We start from the raw sequence: 14,979 nt of genomic DNA, 5'->3' as shown, positions 1-14,979 counted from the left end.
ATCTCTTCCGTGCACGGAAATTGCTTTCTTTCTTGAATTCAATAGAGATTTGGCTTTTTCTAAGGCAGCCCTCGGGGACATTTTGAAAGCTTTCTCAAGATTGTATCATTTATTTGTCTGCTACAAAGCAATGCAAGTAAAAAAAAAGGCTCTAAGTAACAGCTCAACATTACACAGCAAGTCCCCTGCGCCCATGTTGAGGTCAGGGCCTGGCTGTTTGCTTCTTGACCATGGAATAAATCACTCTTCCCCTTTGGTAGAGCAAAGTGAACTGAGGAGAAGCAAAGCTGGCCTTTTAGGAGAGAGGAAAGAAAGAGGGGTAGAACTCCACAGCCTGCCTCACCCAGTTGGAAATCAGGCTGCATCTCCTCTTTCAAGATGACATAAGGAAATGCTCATTTTACCCTATGTACATTCTATGAAAAACAACCTTCTCATGTTGCTAGTGAGAATTCAAAGAACACTTCCAAATGAAAGTTGACAACTTTATGATTAAAGGAATTATGTATAAAGGAATGTTAGGGAGGTTGCAGTCAAAATATCATCAAAATAAAATTTAGCATTTCAGCTTAGGCGACATCTCATATTAAAGGTAGATTAAAGTGTGGATTTCATAGTCCTGTCTAGTATAAAACCTAACAATCAACCTCCGATGATAATGTTATCTTGAAGACTTGGGGGAACAAACTTGTAAAATGCCAGGCGTGGCAGAGAATGCCTGCAAGACCTGAGTTGGGAAGGTGGGAAGAGGAGGCTCACTAGGGATTGCTGCCTAGGGAATCTTGCTGAATTGGTGAGCTCCAGGCTCAGTGAGAAATCAAAAAATATGATGCAGTCTTTTCAGAAATCACATAATCTTGACAAGCAAACACAGGGTCATGTACTCTTGCACTCAATTGTGCACACACACATGAACACATGCATCAACCATATAAACACACACATGCATACAAAAAGAATTTACTACATACTATGCCCCAAACAAGTATAAACATGTATCTCTGAAAACCACTATATATTGATGGCATGTCCATATAACTGAGTTATACATGGGGCGTATATCATTCTACCTTGTTTTTCTAAACTGCTGTTTTTCCAAGAAAGATCCATTTCCTTCCCCGTTTATTTTCTTTCCCAAAAAAGCACTCTCAGTCTCCTCTTCCTTTAGGCTTTACATGCTGTTTAAATTGATCTCTCTATTACAGGAAGGAAATGTTTGATTTCCTGTCTGTTCTTATCATATCTGCTCTAGTATAGTAACACCTATCTGGCCTCAAAATTTCATATTTTAATTGTCTTTGTCTCACAAAGGGCAGTACTCTTATGAGAAGATTTGAAAACTTTGATTCAACCATTTCAGTGCATCAGTAGATGTAATCAATGTAAACTTTGAATTGGTTTTCTGTTCCCTGTCATGTAAAGTGTGCCCGTAAAATTAATCATGACATCCAGAAAAGTATTATTGGGAATTAACATTGTTCAGAAGAAGAACTGGTTGATTAGGATTGGAATGTGGGGTTATAAAGATTCTAAAGATTATCTTGGCTTCAGCTGAGTGATTGTCAAGCTGTACTGTTCAGTAGAGCATTAAATTGTCTCTTACCTCTTAAGACTTAACCTTGAGTCCACCAAAGTTTAGGGGAATAAAGTAAATACTTGAAGGTATCGGATGTTTTTTTACCTTGAATTTGAGTATTGCTTTTGACATTAAATAAATAACCCTAACTAAATGGAATGTCTGAAAGCAGCAAGGAAAGAAATTAGAGATACTTTCCATTAATGGACAACAATAGAAAATGACTGATAATCATGACTCTTCCCAGGTTAGAAGCGCTGTATTCTGCACTTCAATGTGAACTTAAGTGTGAGCAAATTTTAGAAAATAAAACATGTGGCAGAGACAATACTGGTGCTTTTCCCCCACTGTAAATCCTAAAAGAACTATGTGGGAAATGGCACAAGCAGATCACTTGGGAATCTACATTGACCATGGAACAGAGTAATCATGTCACCTCTATAACTTACTATTACTTGTTCTGTCCCAACAAAAAGAAAGACAGATACGATTGGAGTAAGTTACAGGTCAATGTCCCAACCCTTTGGGTCCAGGGCTTAAAGATAAAACCTTTAAACACAGATTCAAGGACTGGGTATCAAAGAGATATGTGTCGTGGATTACCAGCCCATGAAGTCAATTAAGGTTTTACAAGGATTGCCATGCTAGTCTGCCTGGGAATGAGCCAAGCAGGGAAACTTAAGTAAGCCTACTAGCATTGATGAAAGTCCTTGAATCTACTACTGAAACGTTAAACATATTTGTATTAAGATCTCTTTGATGGGGATTTCTCGCACATATAAATAAGAATCCTAACAGAGACTGAAGAAAATGGGAAGAGAATTTTTCCCTAATGGAAATTGGCATGTAGAAAAGTAAATATACAGCAAGTGTCCATGGTCACCTGGTTAGTAAGGATGGAGTCCAGATTCAACCCAAGTCTGTTTGATGTTTAAACCCAGAGTATTTCATCTATACTAAAGGCATCAATAAAATGAGAAAGATAATAGTGCTTGACACATAGAATTTTTATAAATGGTCAGAATATCATCTGGCACATGATTATGGATAAATCCCTTAACAACATGCAGAAAGTTAAAACAAATAATTTAGCCAACAATGGATGGAAAGGGGTTCATCTTGATAAGAAAATTCCATATAGGCTATGAATGATATGTTGTTTGATCCTAGCAAATCTTGTACCTAATGCCCTATGTTACATAAAATGTATAATTAGATGATGGTTGTTATCACTTAGCAGCTTAGAGGAGATTAATTGTGATTTCTGTACACTATTAAAGTATAAAGCTACCCATAGCCTAAGTAGATTTTATTCCTCTGTTGTCAGAAAATCTAAAAAACTACAATGTGTGTTTAGAAAAGCATTATTTGGGCATTATTCTGAGGTCCTAAACTAAGGATTTTCAGCATGCACATTATAAGTTATGAATGATTAATGTGCAACATGTGTAAGGCAATTTCTTGCTTAATACATAGAACTATGCACAGGAATTCAGTTTCCTCAAATAACAAGAATCTGTTTGAAAACAACATCAACTTGGCTTTACACAGTTCTAAGCTAAAAAGTAAAATATTCATAATTAGTTAATTATCATATCAATGTATCATGGTTTCTACTTTTAAAATAATATTTAGATGACTAAATACCAAGAAAATTAATAATAACTTTTATATACTAGTTTTGAAAATAACTAACAGGCTTTGATTAATGAAAATTCACAAAATCTTCCAGATGAATGGTAACCCTAACACTGTACCATGGATCATCTTTCAATAAAAATTCTAATGACCACCATCAATTATTTGAGTGTTTTTTAACATTGTTCTCAATGAATTTCTTCTCCCTAAGTGTTACTAAAAGACAGGGGATGGGGGATACATCTGTATCATGAGTGGGCCTTTGATTTTCAGCATAGGCAATTGTTTGGATTTATGCCTCAGTTCTTTCTTTCCCCTGAATATACAGGTACTCAATTATCACTGGATCTCTGAGGAAGAAAGGTGTTTGATGTGCAGTATTCCTTTCAAAGCATTAATACGTACACAGAGAAGAAGTACCAGGTCATTGTAGCAATTGTCATTTTCCCTCAAGCCAGTGTGTAACAATGATTGAACAGCATAAACTCAAGTATCTCTGCATCTTCCCGTCCCCCAAGCAAGTCTTCATGACAACCAATCCTCTTAAGAAAAGAAGTGGGTACTAATTATTAGTGGCTTGGGAATATTACATCTTTTCTACGTAACAAAACAAAACAAAAACACATAGAAGTGTAAAAACTTTTTGACTAATAAATAACTAAATATAATTTGTTCTAGTGCATCAACAGAAAAATAATAAAAATTTATGTATGAAGTTTAATGAATTATTTTTTTTCTTCCATGGTCAGGATTGAACCCAGGACCTTGCCCATACTAAGTACATGCTCTACCACTAAGCTACATCCTCAAGCCCAATACATAATCAAATCATTTAATTTACAAGCTAATTTTATCTCCTCGTTGAGCATGACACCTATCAGTTAAGCTTGTCTTGTAATTTATCACTTAACCCAAGAAACATGTTTAATTAAAACTTACTACAAATTCAAATTTTTAGTGTCTGAAGACGATTAGCATTTCCACATCAACACTGTATACTTTTTTATAGTGTTACCATAACATTTCCTACCACTTTTTGAAAAACAAAACATGTGTGTTATGATTCTAACCAAATAATGTCTAGACATCAAACGAAAAGATTTTTTTCTAATCTTCCCATCTATTTTTTTAAGTACTAAGAGAATTTACTGAGGAAAAAAATGAAAACTAGATCAAAGTTTGAACATTTTTAAAGACGACGTGTTCCCACTTTTGACAGATAAACAGGTAATAAAAAAAAAGTTCTGCGTGCTGTGATCAATAGAAATAAAGACGGTTGGGGTTTACTCTTTTTCTTTGGCTTGTCTTTAAAAACTAAACAGGATTCGCCAATGACTTCATTAAACTTGGCACTTCAAGGAAAGCAAAATAGCATTCTACATTCCTGGTACAAGGTGATAGTAAGTAAAAGATGACATTGAATTAAAGAATGTATTCCTTCATAGGAATTCAAGTACAGTCTGCTCAGCTATTTTCCAGAATCAAATCCAATGATACATCTTGAATTAAATTATCACGTATCCGTTATTTCCCTCATAAAGAGGTAAAGGAGGTTTTCTCTCCACCCCCCCCCTTCAACTAAGTTAAAACCTAGATCAGAATTTTTAGTTGAGAACTCTAAATGAAGACAGTTTGCTGGAATGTTGTCACTTTCCACAGTCTATAGGCAACTAAGTTATAGTAAATCCCCATTACTCATATGAGAAGTTTCACACTCTCCCTAAAGCTCTAAGGATTCCTTGAGTTAGGAGGAGTTGAAAAGGGGAGATCTTGTTTCCCTAGTATGTGACTCCCTGATTTTCAACATTCTTATCCACCCTATATGTAAAGCTCTGACTTTTCATCTTACCACTTTGAAATCTTCTTCTGTCTTGTCACTCCCATATACTAACCCCTTACTGATGACCCCAAGGTACTGCTAGGATCCTGCAGTATGGAGATCAAGGAGCGAATGTTGACTCACACTAAGTCAGAACAAAATGTGACATTTCAGATATCAGAAAAGAGAAATGTGAAACCAAAAGTGCAAAAATGGCAACGAAGATGGAAACACATTCAAAAAATATGAAATGAAACATGGTTCCTGCCTTCATTTAGAAGGCACATAGTCTATTGAGGCATATTGAAATATATTTGACAGAGGTAAAGCTCAAGTGGGAATCTTTGTTCTACTAGATTTTTTTTTTCAAATAAGCCCTATGATTGGATATATGTCAAAGTAAATTGGAAGCTAGAGCATTACTAGGTGGCTAGCGCTGAATTTTACAATTGGCCATGTGAAAAACTGCAGAGATAATGTTCTTCGATGATGACTGAGGGTTGAGATGCGGGTGTTTCTACTGTCTGTCAGGATGTTCGCTATCTGCCCATCTTTGTACACAAATCGGTAAAAAGGGAATTTGGTTTACTCACTGTATTGGATATTATTTCCAAAGGAAGTCGTAACTCTTTCATCTTCCTGATTTTACTCCTTGTACATCAGAATCCAATAAGTTCTTGCTAAAAGGGAAAATGGTCTTGGAAATATCTTACAATGATGTTCAAATTCATGCCAAATGTTCACTGCATACAGAAAAAGTTGTAGAGGGGGGAATCTTATCATTACACGGTAGAAATATGTAATCAGAGTTGAGAATACAGATATAGAAGTAGACAAAATGTTCAAAAGAGAATCTTTCAGACCCCCTGTAATCAACTTTGACATTTCAGTGTTTGACCTTGAAGCAACTTCTGGCAAGTTAGATGGCATAATTTCCTAGAATATCAAACTGGATAAATCCATTAGCCTGGTGACCCTCACTTGGCATTTTCAAAGAAATTTATGACTGGTAGTGATAAGGTTGTGAACACTAAAAGCTGCCTGGCTGATGAAAATCCTGTCTGGAAAAAAAATGTGGACAGATTTTCCCAAATATAATCACACACCCACCCTCCTTTAAAAGACATATTAAAGTCCAACAATGCCAGGAGCATTGTGGACTCCATTTTCTCTTTGAAATTATCTCCTCTAATGGAAATGTTTTGAATCTTACTATGTATGTGGAATTTTGCTAAGTATGTGGGGACACACACACACACACACACACACACACACACACAAATGAGACGACCATTTTCTTTCTTGTAATAGAAAGATTATTCGGCAAATAAGTAAATCAGAGTAAGTTCATGCCACATGGGGGTAAAGACATCCTCCTGGGAGAGCTGCATGGAAGAAGTGATTGATTCTGATCAACGAGCATTAATTGAGGAGATGATTGACTCAAGGTAACTAAATTAAGTTGAACCCTTTGTGAAACTAAAGACAAAATCTACATTCGTTCACTGGTTTAAATCCACAATGGGAAATCTGCCCAGAGATTACCCATCCTACAATGGAAGAAATGTTATTAATGAGACAAAAGAGCTTTCATCCATGTCACCACGAATCATATAACCTAAACGCTATCAGCAAATAATATCTGTTCTCACAGGAATTTCTCCGTGTTACAAATGTCTAAAATATTTAATTCAAGAAGAGCAATGTCAGGACTCTTAGTGGTAGAAAAAAATAACATCTTGAACACTGCCTAAAGGAACAGGAATACATAAATATTCTTTCATTAGAAAGGTGTACTGGAGAGTGAAATAAGAGTCCTTTGCTGGGCTCAGTATAACTGATATTCACATTTTTCCCGAAACTACCAACTGTTCTATAATTACATAGTAGCCTTTTATTTCTAATCTGATCATGCATCTTAACCGCAGAATGAAAAATATTTTAAGAATAGCACCAGTATATATAATGAATTCCTTGAGGGAAGAAACTAAATGATAGTGTAGATCAAGGCACCTATCTCTTTGGTAATGTGAAGAAAAAAGGCAAATTCATAAAGATACCGTATTATGTCCTAAGTACTAGCAAAGTGGAATTCGCTCTTAATTGTGATCTCATTCTTATACATTATACCAGACCTGTAAATTTCAATACTTCATCCTTATCGCTATAAATAAAAGAAAACTAGCAAAAAGTACAGAAGAAGATACATAAAGTAATCTGATATCAGCCCGTGTTGTTAATTTGACAAGTATTTGACATTTGACGTTAGAATGAAATAGAGGGTGCTCAAGATGGACAAGAGCGCGCTTCACACAATAATGAAATTACATCAGTAATATTTTAACAATTGATATGTTTCTGGTCATAATGGCTCATCCCTGCAATTATAGCACTTGAGAATCTGAGGCAGGAGAATCAACATGGGTTTGAGATTAGCCTTGCCTACAGAGTGAGTTCTAGGATACCATGACCTACAGACTTTGTCTCAAAAAATATTAATAATTAATATTAATATATTGAGCAGATGGAGAATATGTTTTATTCTTCTGATTATTTTGTTAGTATACAAAATAATGAATTTCATATGTATCATTATAGCTTACTTATATTTTCACATACACACCATTGCCCTCTCTTGCTCATCCTCCCCCTCCTTCCTGACGGTCTTCTATCCCCTACATAGTTGCCTTTCTACTTTCATGTCAAATACATACACAAATCCACACACGCGCGCGCGCGCACACACACACACACACACACACACACACACACATATATATATATATATATAGAGAGAGAGAGAGAGAGAGCAATATTTGATTTATTCTTGCACTATGATCCATCTTCTTTAGGACTATTCTTCTACATTGTTATCCTTCAATTTCCATATCAGTTAAACCTTTAAAAAAGACTAGACTCCACATATGAGAGAAAACATTTAATATTCGTGTGTGTGTGTGTGTGTGTGTGTGCATATGTGTACCACATTTTCCTTATCAATTCATCTATTAATGGAAATTAAGACTGGTTCTTCCTCTTAGCTATTGTGAATGATACTGTAATAAATATTGATGCTGTGGTTTCTTTATGATATGCTGACCTATAGTTCTTTGTGTAAATACCCAGGAGTGGTAGAATTGGTCATATAGCAGATCTGGATCATGTGTTCTTTTAGCTTTTGAAGGTTCCATTAGGTTATTGCTAGTGACTGCAATTACTTGGGTCTCTAGGAAATTTATATGTTTGAATAAAATAAGAGGCACATACAAAACATTAGAGAACTTGAAATATTTTTTAAAATTTCATATCTAGAGCTTTATTTTTATGGATCAACCACATACATGCAATGTTCATGGAATCCAGAAGAGGGCTTTGAATCCCCTGAAACTAGAGTTTCAGACATTTGTGAGTTGCATTGTGGATGTTGGGAATCAAACTCTGGTCCTCTCACCAAGCAGTCATGTTAACTGCTGAGCCATCTCTTCAGTCCAACTTGCAATATTTTATAGAACAACAACAAAAAACTATTTTGATGTCTTTTTGTAGATCTAATATTTAGAAACACTTATTTTTAAATTTCTTTTAGAGAACTTATTTTTTAACTACCTATTTGACAACTGGCTTTGAGTATTCTGTTGTGAACAAGGCAGACATATTCCTTTTCTTTGCAAAAAAAAAAGTGTGATCTATCCTTAAGTCATAGTAACTCCAGAGTCTAACCACAGCGAGATTTTTAAGGTCCATAACATTTAATATTTTAATTCATTTTAAATTATAAAAAGCACATATTACCCAAACTCAATTGTGTTATTTACATAAACATAGTCATAATATAAATTATATAGGAATATTATTAATATTCTTTGGTTAAGAAAGGGCCCAGGAAGACAAAAATGGCTAGTGCTCATTAAAGACATATTGTAGTTAACATGTGCTTACTTACATTCTATGAGAAAGAAACTGCCTGTTGTAGACTAAACACATCCCCTAAAACCCATAGTTTAAAACTTAAACATAAATATGAAAACATTAAGAAGTGGATGCTTAGGAAAAAGTGAGTTCTTTAGGCAAAGAGCCAATTGTAAAAGAAGAGACCATGTGAATGGAATTAATAGTCTTATAAAGTGGCTGAACTGAACAGTGTCTCACAAGCACAGCTTAATAAACTCAAGATGAAAGATAAAATATTCCTCAAATAAAATGAGCAGAAGAAGCAGAACTGATTACTGTTTACTATTCTACATAAGGTTAGTGCCTAGAAAAGTATCTGGGACATATTAAGTTCCCAATAAATATTCATAAAATATCGAATGAAGAAATAAGCAGTGTTTAATTGGTCAAATAATTGCATCTTACATAATAACATAAAATAATTACACAACATATAACATTCCTTCAAAACTATGCCTGAATGTAGAGCTTACAGGCCCAAAAATTGTTTTAGGGATATAGATTAGAGTTAGGCTTATGCACATGATCTTGGAGACATGAACACATCTCCAGATGCTCTAGTCAACCTATGTTAAATTTCACTTACTTTTAACCGGAAACAGTTATTCCCTCAGCCATCTCACACATTTCTAGTAAATAGTGAAAGTGTTTTGGCCTCCATGCTACTTCTCAGAAGTTTAATATATTAGTCCATATTTTAAGTGTATTTCTTATACTTTAAATGAATTGGTCCTAGTTTGTCTGAATGAATACATTTCCCTCTTGTTGATTTACAAATCACACTGGTCTTCATTCGGAACCCTCTTAATTTCTACCTGGTAGGGCATTCACTATTGGCTTTTACTATAGCTCTCTTCCCAAACAGAGAGGAATTGCTGAGTTTACTGAGTCACAGGAAAAAAGGAGAGAAGAGGCTAAACATTGGGATCTGATAGCTACTCTCATTAGTGGTGCGCCAGCTACTGAGTGATGCTCGTGAATTCTGCCTCTCTTTAAAGCACTACTACAGTCAGTAACACATACAGCAGGAAGTGGGTGACAGACTTTCCTTCCAGTGATGTTTTCTCTAACACCTCTAGGATTTGCCTCAAGAAATGCTCATGATGAATCTCCAGCATATACTCTCTACAAAACAGTAGAACCACAACTTCCCTGCTCATGATCCCAACTAACTCTTCCTCTCCGGAAATAATCATGCACCAGTTTGACAGCTGATGGGGAGTGAAATTTCAAAAATAGCCTCTTACCCTTTAGACCAATACAAATTTCCCCAGTAAAGACCTGGGAAGCTGTGTTTAAAAAATGTCTTCGGAGTCTGGGCCTGGTGTCTCATTCCTAGATTTCAGTACTAGGGAGATTTAGGCAGGAGGGTCATGAATTTGAGAACAGACAGAGCTGTATAGTATAAGATTACGCCTCAAAAAGAAAGACTCACTGTGTGTGACTTATACTTTTTTCTTCTAAATAAAAAAAGCAAATAAGGGTGGGAGGGATTGATGAAAAACAGGAAAGGACAGAAAAGAGAAGGAAAAAGATAACTTTACCTGTATTCATTATTAGGGCCCAGAAGGTAGTTCTCCGGTAGAAAATTAGTATTTTCTATACCAGGTACTGAACAGAGAACCATGGGAAGGCTGAGTAATTACTCTATGACTGAACTACAGCCTCAGACCAAAGCTGACTGATTTTGAGGAGACATCATACCAATTTCTTTTTTCTCACTCATGTTGGCAATGACCCAAAAGCACTTTGATTACTGTAAAACATAAAACACTGTGACCTGCTAAGAGATTTTTCAATCAATGAAAAGGGAGCAGAAGGACCAACGTTTGGGGTTTATCAAACACAGGAGCACCTACTTAAGATTTGGTTAGAGAGGGTTTCTACTTACGATGACAACATCAAAATACTGTATTATCGGAAAACAATTACAAGGGCTCATGGAGCAAAGCCTGGACTACTTCAGGAAGAGTATACTTTACAGTCCTTCAACAATAAATGGAAAAGTTATTTTCTGATAACTTCACAAACTTAGCTTTTCTGAAACTACTCAGAGTTCCACTCAGCTTTATCATGAACTCGGGCATCTTTTCAAAGAATATTCTAACATTAATTTGTCAACAAGTTTGTTGCAATAGGTTTTCAGCTCCAGAATATTTTTATTAGGCTCACCCTGTTGTTTCAACTTGTTTGGGAAATTATAAGACGTATTCTTCCACCTTCAAGTAAAAAAGTGTCATGACTTCAGGTTATTCAATCAAGTATTGGATTGTGTTTTTGTCAATTGGTCCATCACAAAGATTCGTAACAGAAGTAACCATGCATCAAGTGCTATATAAATAATATGTGAATAAGCCACGCTTAGGTCTATAAAGTAATAAAAAGAATATTGCCAAACACACAAATACATACACCCCACTCAAATATCCAGTAGAAAAGTACAATTAACTACAATTTTATGTTCTGCTACAAGTGAAACTACAAACGAGAAATCAGTAAACTCTCAAAGCAGCAACCTTCTCAGGGTCTTTCTTTGGTTGGAGTCCAGGCTGGTCCCAAATTCCCAATGCAGGAATCACAGGTTTGATCAGGACCACTACACTCCGCTCTCAAGGTCTGTTCTCAAGCATGTGCACGTAGTGATAGGTGAACAGCCCTGCCTGATCTGTATGTCAACAGGTCGAAACTTTAATAAGTAAAATTAATTTCAGTAAATTAATTACCCTAAAACATTGTCCAAAAAGTAAATTTATTTATTTTACATCTCTGTCCACAGTTTCTCCTCCCAGTCCCTCTTTCCACCCGTCTTTGGCCCCACTCGCTCCAATCCACTCCTTTGTTTCTGTTTAAGAAAGGGCAGGAAGCCGGGAGGTGGTGGCGCACGCCTTTAATCCCAGCACTCGGGAGGCAGAGGCAGGTGGATTTCTGTGAGTTCGAGGCCAGCCTGGTCTACAAGAGTTAGTTCCAGGACAGGCTCCAAAGCTACAGAAAATCCCTGTCTCGAAAAACCAAAGAGAGAGAGACACAGAGAGAGAGAGAGAGAGAGAGAGAGAGAGAGAGAGAGAGAGAGAGAGAGAGAGAGAGAGAGAGAGAGAAAGAGAGAGAGAGAAAAAGAGAGAGCAGGAATATCAACAAAAGATGGCGTATTAAGTTGCAGTTTAAGAAAGGGCAGGTGTATCAACAAAAGGTGACATATCAAGTTGCAGTAAGACTAAGCACCTCCCAATAAAAGTCCGAGAAAGACTGCCACCACTGTTACAAGTTCGATATGAGGACCAAGCTACACAACTATAATATATATGCAGAGGGCCTAGATCAGTCCTATGTATGCTTCCTGGATGTTGGTTCAGTCTCTGAGGCAGTATGAGCTCAGGTTTGTTGTCTCTGTGAGTTTTCCTGTGGTGTTCTTTACCTCTCTGGCTGCTACAAACTTTTTTCACCCTCTTATGTAGGATTTCCCAAACTCTGCATAATGTTGGACTGTGGGTCTGCACCTGCTTCCATCACTTGCTAGATGAAGCCTCTCTGATGACAATTGAGCTAGGCGCCAATCTGGTCAAAGGAGATGGCCAGTTCAGTCTACATATTTACTATTGCTAGGAGTTTTAGCTGGGGTCATCCTTGTAGATTCCTGGAAGATTCCCTTGTGCCTGATCTCGAAATTCCCTCCCTTGTTCCTTTCCAGTAGTCTCTCTCAGTACCCTGCCACATACAATCTGATTGCTCATATTCCCATCCCCAACTGCCCTTACTCCACTCAAGAAATCTCTTATATTTCTCCTTCCCAGAGAGATCTGGGTATCCCCCTGTAGTAAAAGAAGCGGTGGGCTGCTTCCCACCACCTGGTTCCTGACTAGCTTTAACCAAAATAATTACATGGAAACTGTATTCATTTAAACACTACTTGACCCATTATATCTAGCCTCTTCTTGGCTAACTCTCACATCTTACCTAACCCATTTCTAATAATCTGTGTATCACCATGTGACTGTGGCTTACTGGGATGAGTCTAACCTACGTCCGTCTTGGAGAGGAGAGCCATGGCATCCCCCTGACTCTGCTTTCTTTCTCCCAGAATTCAGTTCTGTATTCTCTGCCTATCTAAGCTGCTGTCCTATTAAAAGGCCAAGGCAGTCTCTTTATTCAGTGAATGAAAACAACACACAGAAAGAAGGACCCTCCTACACCATCCCCCCATGAACCCTCCTTGTTATGTAGTCTCTCTGGTCTGTGGATTGTAGCATAGTTTTTCTTTATTTCATAGCTAGTATCCACTTATGAGTGAGTGAACACCATGTTTGTCTTTCTTGGTCTGGGTTATCTCACTCAGCATGAGTTTTTCTAGTTCCAAACATCTGTCTGCAAATTTCCTGGCGTCCTTTTTAACAGCCAAGTAATATTCCATTGTGTAAATTTCATTTTCATCATCTAGGCATCAGTTGAGGGACATCTAGGTTGTTTCCGGGTTCTGGCTACTACAAAGAAAGCTGCTATGAACATAGTTGAGCAAATGTCCTTATGTTATGATTGAGTGCCCTTTGGGTACATGCCCGAGAGTGATATAGCTAGATGTTGTAGTAGGTTGATTTTCAGTTTTGTTAGCAACCACACTACACTGACTTCCAAAGTGGCTGTACGAGTTTACACTCCCACCAATAATAGAGAAGTGTTCCCTTTGCTCTACATCCTTGTTAAAATGTAACCTCAGAGTTGTTTTTGGTTTGCATTTCACTGATAGCTAATGATGTTGACCATATCCTTAAGTGTTTCTCGGCCATTTGAGATTCTTCTGTTGAGAACTCTCTATTTAGATCTGTACCCAATTTTTTAATTGGATTATTTTGTTTGTTGATATCTAGTTTCTTGAGTTCTTTATATATTTTGGAAATCAACTCTCTGTCAGATAAGGGATTGGTGAAGACCCTTTCCCATTCTGTAGGCTGGCATTTTGTCCTATTGATGGTGCCTTCTGTCTTAAAGAAACTTTTCAATTTCATGAATTCCCATTTATTGTTAACCTTAGTGCCTGTGCTGCTGGAATCACCCTGAATCTTTGTCTATTCATCTGTAGCTTAAGATGATAATGAATTCCTCTATTCACTATTTCTCAAAACCTTTTTATGGAAAGCTAAAATGAGATAACTACAATTCACAAAATGTAAAACTATTCATTCATATATACCAACTACATTTAGTACAGATGTAGAAGAGCTATTCAAATTATAAAAATAAATTCAGCAAAGTTGTTGATGTTGAGTATTATGAAATCATTAACAATTTATAGGCCTTCATTCAGTGCCTTAAATAAGCAATTCTGAAGTCTTTAAGGTGTCTTATGTGGGAAGGTGATAAAATGAGAAACAGGCCCTTACCCTCAGGAAGTACAGTGTGAGTGAAGAAAAGGCATGCCTGTTGAGCTAGCTAGCTTTATGTCAATATGACACAACATAAAGTGATCGACAAGAAAGTGCCAAGACCATTGTGAATGGTGCTACCCCTGGGCTGATGAACCTGGTTTCAATAAGAAAGCAGGCTGGGATAACCAGGTAAGGACGGTGCACACCTTTAATCCCAGCACTGGAGAGGCTGACACAGGCAGATCTTATTGAGTTCTAAACTAGCCTGGTCTACAGTGAGCTTTCCAGGACAGCCAGAGATACATAGAGAAGCTCTGAGTAGAAAAAAATCAAACAAACCAAAAAAGTGGGGGGGAGATAAAGAAAGGAAGAAAGGAAGAAAAGGAAGGAAGGAAGGAAGGAAGGAAAGGGAGGAAAGAAAGAAAGGAAGGAAGGAAGGAAGGAAGGAAGGGAGGGAGGGAGGGAGGGAGGGAGGGAGGGAGGGAGGGAGGGAGGGAGGGAGGAAGGAAGGAAGGAAGAAAGAAAGAAAGAAAGAAAGAAAGAAAGAAAGAAAGAAAGAAAAAGAAAGAAAAAAGGAAGCATACAGACTAAGAAAGCCATGACATGCAAACTAAAGCAGTGCCCCTCCACAATCTCTG

This window comes from Myodes glareolus, chromosome X, assembly GCF_982192425.1.
Source record: "Myodes glareolus chromosome X, mMyoGla1.1, whole genome shotgun sequence".
Taxonomy (NCBI): Eukaryota; Metazoa; Chordata; class Mammalia; order Rodentia; family Cricetidae; genus Myodes; species Myodes glareolus.
The sequence above is the reverse complement of the archived record's forward strand: the minus strand, read 5'-3'. Positions refer to the sequence as shown.